Genomic DNA, 8,688 nt, shown 5'->3' with positions numbered 1-8,688 from the left:
GCACTGCCATGTCAGAATGGGTGGATGGTAGCACAGCATATAGTGGAGAAAAAAAAGAAGGAATAGGGAATGCATCAGTCAAGGCAGCCAAGGAGCTGGAAGCACTTATCACTGCTGCTTTCACCCTGCTCTGGTGTTTGAAGGCCAAGAACCTGAGTGCAGGTGTTAGTCCCTAACCACGGCACCGTTTGTAGAATGCCCTCCCATTCTGCCGCTCCTGGAGTAAAACACTCCTTTCCTTTGTTGGCTTTGCAGAGAGATTTCCCTCTTTCTCTTTTCCTCTAAAACCAATGAATTAAATTTCAGAAGATTTTACTTCCTTTAGGTTTATAGAGCTGTCAATTTGCATTTTAGTAACAAAAATTACCACAGCTATTTTGATTTTCAAGAGTAGTGGTATAAATGCAATATAGCATCTAAATACTTTCCCTTACACACTCCTTGACTGGAAGCCAGGTTTACCGTTGAACAGAGATAATGCAGTTAAAAATGCATACAAGTTTTTTGTTTGTTTGTTTGTTTTTCTTGAGCACATAAACTGAGACTGGACATAACTATGTCATGGATCAGCTTGCACCAAGCAGTTTGGGGACTTACTGTGTGGTCAGAGCATTGGACTCACCATGCCATAGTGTTCTCTTCCAGATTTGTGTTTAAAGGTATTTCAGTGGGATTCCCATAATAATATCTCATTTTGTAGTATCAATCTGCTTTCTGTTGCCGTCTTCGCTCTTCTTATTATTTTTCCACAATTTCTCTCCCTTGTCAATGTTACTTCTTCCCAGATAGGCAAAAGAGTGACAGGTGCCTTTAACTAACTAACTGATCTTGACTTTTTTTTTCTTTTGGTCTCTTCCTTTGTGCCAAGCTCTCCCACTTTAATGTATTAAACAGGATTCTGAGTTTTAGGATGCACTTGTGCCGTACTTACTAAGTAGTCCTTATTTTCCTTGCAGGTTGGAAAGGAGGCCTCTGGTGTTGCAGCCAGTGGCGTAAGCCCTCTCCTGGACTGGATGCACTCAGATCCTAGCATGATGTGTGGTGGGAGTAGCAGCCTGGCCAGGTCTTGCCATTCTGTGGACTGCAGTAAGAAATAGATAAGGAAAAGAAAACATCACTTGAAAGGTAATTGCTTGTGCTTGTTGCTTAAAGTTCAGAGCTGGGAGCAGAGCCTAAAGAGACTGCAGTGAAGCTGCAGTTTGGGGCAGGGAACGGTGCTCTTTGGGTATGGTCCTGCACCCAGCACTATGTAGGGGTTTTTCTCCAGGCTGGGGTGAGCAGAGGGGGAGTCCCCTGTCCCATGCCTCCCTCTGTCCTGAGCATATCTTCCTGCTCAGCTTCTGAGACAGACCTGATGGCGTTGCAGGCTTTTGAGCAGAAGCTGGTATTGTCCTTTAAAGTTCTTCAAGGCAGCGTATGGTTCTTACGAGCAGTGTGTGCAGTTAGCACACAGTCTGCATTCTTCCCTCCTTGCAAGGTGCCTGGTATTTCCACTTCGTGCAAGTCTGGTCCTGCTGCAGCTTCACACAGCTCTGCAGACCTCCTCCCACAGGCTGGAAGACTTAAAAGGGTGTTTTGCTGAGCCAGGCGCTGTTCAGAGGGTGCTCTGCAGAGGAGGGGGTAAAGCGGCAACGGCATCAAACGAGCTCCTAGCGGCTGCCCCCGGCCCCTCACAGCGCCTGGCCCCGGGCTTTCAGCTCGCGGGGCCGTCAGGCGAGGCTGGAGGGGCTGAGGGCAAACGCGGACTGGCGCTGAGGAGAAACAAACAAACAAAAACTAAGCTTTTTCTCTGAGAGAGAAGCTGGTGTGGCTTAGGGGGCACAAAGGGCATTGTCTCAGGGAAACGCCGAGGTAGCTGTGGAGAATACAGCCTGAGTTTGGGGGGGAAAGGCTGAGGCAGCTCTCAGTGATACAAAATGATGTGGGGGGGGGGGGCGGAATTTGAGGTAACCTGGAGGGGACAAAATGAATGTTTTTGGAAGAAAAATTAGAGCTAGCTTGGAGGGGACAACATAGGCATTTTTTTTGGGGGGGGGAAATATGAGGTAACTTAGATGGAAAAACAGGATTCTTTTGCCCGGAAAATCTGACATAACTTTAGAGGATATAAAATTACAAAATAGATTCTGGGGAGAAATGGAGCAATGTGGGAAGGGGGAAATCTGAGGTAAGAGAGGGAAAATTACATGAGGAAACTTACAGCAGACAAAATGAGCTTTTCCTGAAGGAAAACCTCAGTTAACAAATAGGAGACAAATTGAGCATTTTTTGACAGAAACATTGATGTAACTTTAGAGGATATACAGTGGCACTTTTGGGGAACAAACTGAGGTAACTTACACAGGAAAACTAAGCATTTTTTGAGGGAAAATTTATAGTAATTTAGAGGGGGAAAATGATTTTGGGGGGGGTTGTTGAATTAACTGTAGAGGGTAAATGGACATATTTTGGGGAAAATCTGTGGAAACTCAGAAGGGTTTTTTGGAGGAAAAAGATGAGGTAACAGAAGAAAAAAATGAACATTTTTTTCAGGGAAAGGCTGACATAACTTTAGAGTATACAAACTGTTAATTTGGTGAAAAAAATAGGTAACTCTGAGGGGACAAAATGAGCATTTTAGGGGGAAAAGCTGATGTACCATTAGAGGATATAAAATGACATTTTGAGAGAAAGTTGTGCAATTTGGGAGGGAGGAAAATCTGAGTTAAGAAAAGGAACAAAATGAAGATACTTGGACAGAAAACTTGAGGTAATCCTGAGGGGACAAAATAGTCATCCTCTAGGGGAAAATCTGTGGTAATTTTTAGGTGACAAAAGCATTTTTGGAGGGAAAACCTGAAGTAACTAGATGATACAAAGTGCATTTTAGCAGTTGGAAATTTGGGACCTTAGATTGGATAAAAACGAGCACTTTTAGAGGGGAAATAGGAGATAACATAGAAGGGATAAAATGAGCACTTTGGGGGGAAAGCTACAGTGACATTGATGTAAAATTACATTTTTGGGTAGAAAAGCTGAGGTACCCTTAGAGGGTATTAAATGGCACTGTTGGGGAACAACCTGAGGTAACTTTCATAGGAAAACTAAGCATTTTTTTGAGGGAAAATCTATAACAATTTAGAGGGGGAAATGATTTGGGGGGGGGGGGGGGGGTTGAGTTAACTGTAGAGGGTAATTGGACATATTTTGGGGAAAACCTGCAGAAACTCAGAAGTGACAAAGTGAGCTTTTTTGGAGGAAAAAGCTGAGGTAACTGAGGAGAAAAAAAAAGATCATTTTTTCAGGGAAATTCTGACATAACTTTAGAGTATACAAACTGACATTTGGGTAATGGTAATGGAGTGCTATTTTCATGGATAAAAACCATTCTCATGGGGATCAGTTCCGTTTAACAACGGACCTCTGCTGTTTTCTTTCAGTGACAGCTCTGAAGTGCAACTTCAGCCTCAACTCAGGGCCATGTTGTCTCTGGAGGAAGGCTGCAGAAGGATCACCAGCACTTCCCACTGAGCACGGGCCGGAGTTTTCTTGTGAGCGAGACGCAGCAGGGCTGGGGAGTGACAGTGAGGCTGGGGCAGAAAGCAGAGGATGGGGGAATGGAGAAGTGCCCTTGCTGGGGCTGTGGGGAGGAAACCGGCCCGGCTGAGGGAGGGGTGCTCTGAGCTTCAGGCCTCCAGGGTGCCACGGCGAGGAGCCAGTGCTTCTGGTGGCTCACGGTGTCGTCCTTCCCTTGCAGCAGCAGCGAAGCTGGCGGAGAAGGAGGGAAGAGTTGTGGTGTGGAGCTGTGAGGCAGAAGAGGAGCGGAGGACTGATGAGGAGCACAGGGACCCTCCTGTCACCAGGCCTGGGTGCATAGAAGATGACAGCCGACACCTGCAATGCCTTGTCTGGTTTGCGCTGGATGACCTCCCTGGAAGCAGGGATGGGTCTTGGTTTCTGTGGCCTTTTATGGCCTTTTCTCCCATTGCTCCTCTGGTTGCCAGCAGAGCTTGGCCACCCTATAAGGAGGGTGAGAGGCCATGTCTCCCCGCACTGGACGAGCCCCCTGTAAGCAGGGGAGGGCTGTTTCCCTGCCACACTCCTGTAGCCCTAGCAGCTTTCTGCCCCATGGCAGCTTGGCCAGCATGACCCCCTGTCATCAGGGCGTGTCACAGCCTTTGCACTTTGCCATCTGGGAAGCCTCTGGCATGTTTTGGTCTGTGATCTCCATGCAGCCTCTTGGGGCGGGTGTGAGGCTCTCCTGTCCTTCTGGCAGAGAGAGAGGGGTTGCTGCCTGGGCGCTGGCTGCACTCAGCTCCTTTTTTCCACTGGAACACAAACTTTGTCCCTGGCCCTGGTCCCATCCCTGTCCTTGCCCAAGTTGCTGTGATTGAGTGAGCAAGTTCACTTGTACTTTAGGCCCCTGTTACAATTGCTGCAGCTTAGCTTGACTTCCCAGGAGGGAAGAAAGGGCTGGGTGCAGCCAGCATCTGGAGGGTGAACCGTACCTCCCTACCGGCAGGCCAGAAGACCATCAGACCTGTCTCCGGGCTGTAGGAATGCCGCAGACTTCAACGTCCCAAAATAAGAGGCTTCACAGGTGGCCAAGGCCAACGGAACAGGGCTGCCCTGTGAGACAGAGCCCAGCAGTGCCCCACCATCCTGGGCGCTTGGCACTGCAGGCAGCAGCTGGGGCCCTTGTGCAAGCAGCGGAGTAGGCTCCATGGCTGCTGCCTCACATGCCCAGCTCTATTTGCTCAGGCTGCCTGCCTGAGCTCAGCTCCAGCTCCATCTGGACATCTGGAGCTCTGCTGTGTGCCCCCTTAATGGGAAAAGCTGATTGTCACGGGTTTTGGTGGTGGGTAGGGGCAGGGAGAAGGATAATGGTAGAGGCAGTGGGTCCGCCACTGGCCGCATGGTGCCATAGTGATCTTCCCTGGGTGGGTGTCCCTCTGCCCTTCAGGTGCAGGAGCTGGCACTTCCCGGGCCTCAATCTGTCCTATTTGCTTTGCAGCAGCTGAGCTGGTGGAGGAGGAAGAAAGAAGATGCATGATGCTGAGCCGTGAGGCCAGAGCGAGTCAAGAAGTCTTTTCTGTGTCCTGAAGAAAAGGTGTTCTCAAGCTGTGAGTGATGCCTAGAGCAAATGCCATACCCCATGCTGCTGTAGCTCGCGCCAGTATCTGTGAGGGGAGGCAGGGGCCTTGCACGAGCAGTGGCAGCTCACATCGAGGAGGCCTGGAGCAGCCCTGCTGTCTTTGTGCCCTCACGGGCACCTAGAGGTAAGAGCTGGGGTTTTGGGGAGCAAGGCTGGAGGGACAGCATGTGGTGTTTTCCCTGAGAGGGGCTTGGTGGCTGCGATATGGGGGAGCCTAGAGGCGGCCACCTGCTTGGCTACTGAGCTGAGATGAGCCCTGAAGAAGCAGCAGATGGTGTGGAGGGGGGTCTTTGCCCGAGGGCACCTGACTTGCTGTCAGACATCTTGTTATGGCATACTTGCCTTGCATTGTGGGACTGTGTCCAGGCCACGTGGGATTTTGAGTGCCTTTTGATCCTCATTTGCGCAGGCAGTGTCAGGTGTTGACGTTTATTGATCATAATGGGCCTAAGCAATCCTCTGCATAAGCTTTGCCTCATGGAAGTGTAATAGAGTTATGGTTGCCCTGTGTTTACTAATTTCATGTGCCAAATATTATAATCAGTCACAGTATAACTATTTACCTCTTCCTTGCAGGCCTTAGAAACAACGTGTATCCTAGGAGCATGTAAAGATGGATTCCAATGATGTCTGCCTTGCAAGAAGACTCCAAAGACAACCATCAAAATATCCAAAACCCAGTTGGTATGTTTTCTGCATTGTGTTGCTCTTGGTTTTTATGTAGGTGAAAGTCAAATGTCTTTTTTTTCCTTTAGAGACTACCACAGTTATCATATGTTCAGTACATTGCATAACTTCTGTCTAGCATAATATGTTTGCAAGAACATATGAACTTTGCTTTCAGGGACACCTTTCAGCTTCGCCTGTTGCAAGCTTTGCTAATAATGTATTGCAAACCTGACTTAAAGTTACATTTCTAGCGTGGTAGGGGAAAAAAAAAAAGGACTTTGAGGAGAAGGAAAGGTGTTTACAGCACGTGTTGAGCTTGCCACTTGTGTTGCAAACTGTTTCAAAGGGACACCCATTTCAAAATTTGTGGTAGCTTCTAAAGGAGTGACTCATGCAGTTGGTGAGGAATGAACAGCTATAAAAAAGCGTGAAGTATTTATCAGCAGACAAAGTTTTACTTGCATTATTTAATATTCTTGAATTATGTCTTAAAATAGTGTAGAACATCCTAGGCCTCAGATAATCCCCCCAGGGTTGTTGTCAGGCATGACAGTAAATGTGTGGAATGTGGAATTGGATTGACTGGCTCAGAACACAACGGGTGGTGTTCCTCCTGCACCTGAGCTGGGGACAGGAGTGAAACCTCCAGAGTACCTTCATGTGTACTCATTGCATTCTAGCCAGGAGTATGCCCGTGTAAAACTGGCTCAAATATTAAATGAACAAATTCCTTTTCCAGTGGATGAGAGGACACAAATCCCTCGGGTTTGTTAGTGAAGCAGTGATTGATTTGAAAATACAGGAACGCATGGAATGTTCAGGCCGTAAAGTAGGTAGCAGTGGGGCTGGGGGTAGGTCTAAGCTTGTTGTTCCCTTTGCAAAACATGTGCACATGTGATGGTATAGCTGACTTAAATGAGCATAAAATCACTTGATATCACCCCTAGCCTCCAAAGACTATTTGCTTTTCTTGAATAAATATGTAAAGGTCTTGTTAAGGTGCCTTAAAGACCTTTGCAGGTTCGTTCTTCCTTTTTGTGCTATTATGTTTCGAAAGATTCAGTGACAACTCAGAACAGAGTTTCAGTGATGCCTTGGATTATTTGTCATCTTCTGCCCTTTGAGTATCGAGAATTGTTCTTGCCTTGACTGATTTGACCCCAGGTCAGGATGGCTGAATTTGAAGAAATTTGATACTTAGTGATGTGGTTCACAGCAGGGTTAGAGAGCTTTTGTTTTTTTCCATGTTGTCAGCTTTGTGTCAATTTTGAGAACATATCTAGCCATCATGAAGTCAAAGTGAAAGGGGTCAGTGCAGCATTTCGTGAAACAGCTTTTTCAATTGTTTTATTTGGCCTTCAGTAATCTGCAGAGGGATTTGTGGCAACAGTTGTGGATTTACTAATCCATTGGGCTGGCTGTTCTCCCTTGAGAGGACTTGTCCTTGCTTATTGTAGCCTCATGGGATGGCCTTACTTGCTTGAATGGAGGTTTTGCAAATCCCAGCCAGAGTAAAACCCTCCTGCCAGCCGAAGGAAGGAGAACTGACAAGGACTTTTGTGGACAGAGTCCGCTGGCCAATACCGTCAGGTGTAGTGCCTTGTTTGTGGCTGGGGGTGCTTCTGGCAGGCCCCTCTGGTCTGCTTGGGATGGAGGAGGCACTGGAAGCACATCTCTCCCTGTCATTAGGCTTACAGGAGCTTTCCTGTCACCATGCTGGGAGCTGAGGGGCATGTCGCTTATGTTCTGATGCAGAATAAGCAGTGCAGTAAGCCTGTGGTTTGATTGTCACCTGATGACAGTGGTGACACAGAAGTAAGTTGTTTGTCCCATGTAACCCCTGTGCCTGGTTATTAAGGGAGGCATTGATAGAGGGTTGTGTTTCAGACATGGAACTGAAAATATTTGGCATTCCCTGAAATGTATGAGTATGAAAGGGAGTAAGGCAACAGAGTAGCTATTGTAATACCCTTGGCATCAGCTGAGGTGACAAGAACAAGTCCTTCTTCCTGAGTGCATAGGAATATATTGACCCCCTTGTCACCTGGCCAGAATTAAGAAAGATTTAAAAAAGACAGTCTGATCTCTATCCAACAGGCTTATGAAATTGGTAAAGGATGGGGTTTGGAGGTTTTCTGCTTGCTCTCTTTCCTCATTTTTATTTATACGGGTAAATCTTTGCATGCTCAAGTTCCCTGCTAGTGTTCCAGTGCAGCAGAAGCCCTTCAGTGGAGGTATAAATCCAGTCTGAAGGCAGGAAGGCAACTAACCTAAAGCAGAGTGTCTGAAAATGTTGGGGTTTCCAGTTTTTCATGGGTAGCAAAAGAAGATTGTTATGCCTTGTATTCTGTTTTAGAAACTTTGTGCCATGGGTGCTTCTGATTGGGAGAAAAACTTTGAATGCTTCTTTTAAGTGTTTGGTTCCCCATTTGTCAGAGGAAGACAGGCCGTTTGCCCCTGTTTTTAGTTTGCAAGTATGGAACGGTGTTCTCAAGTCTCAGATGTGAAATGGTCTCCCTTGAAGATGCAGTGTGGGTCCATGGTGTGCTTGCAAGTTAAAATGCTTGACTTCGAGTAAACTGTTGTTGTCTTCATCCCAGTGCTATGCTAGTGCGGTTTGTCAGTTGCTGTGCTAGGTAGTTTAAAACGTGTTGGACTAGTTGGGGCTTCCAAGCCCACTACAGGTAGGAACTAGGTGTTGTATCAAGAAGTATTAGAAAGTTAAGGGAAACACTTAAAGGGTTTTTAGTGTGTTAAAGCAGTTTCATTCTGCTGCCACTTGTGTGGATGCTGACAGGAACAGGGGAGAATATTAGTTGTGCATGCCGTTTATTGTCTGGACTGCTACACTTGCTCTCTCTAAACTAGTATGTGCAAAGTAGGGT

General features: G+C 46.9%; 1 long non-coding RNA gene across 1 annotated transcript; it reads left to right on the top strand.

Annotated features, from left to right (window-relative positions):
- Window positions 1–1,151: 1,151 nt before the first annotated feature.
- On the top strand, window positions 1,152–6,638 carry LOC121069500. Its single transcript, XR_005819460.1, has 6 exons — window positions 1,152–1,851; window positions 3,420–3,530; window positions 3,737–3,890; window positions 4,994–5,258; window positions 5,711–5,818; window positions 6,543–6,638. It is a non-coding gene; the product is annotated as an uncharacterized LOC121069500 (long non-coding RNA).
- The last annotated feature ends 2,050 nt before the right edge of the window (window positions 6,639–8,688 follow it).

Source organism: Cygnus olor, chromosome 4 (genome assembly GCF_009769625.2).
Source record: "Cygnus olor isolate bCygOlo1 chromosome 4, bCygOlo1.pri.v2, whole genome shotgun sequence".
Taxonomy (NCBI): domain Eukaryota; kingdom Metazoa; phylum Chordata; class Aves; order Anseriformes; family Anatidae; genus Cygnus; species Cygnus olor.
The sequence above is the reverse complement of the archived record's forward strand: the minus strand, read 5'-3'. Positions and strand labels throughout refer to the sequence as shown.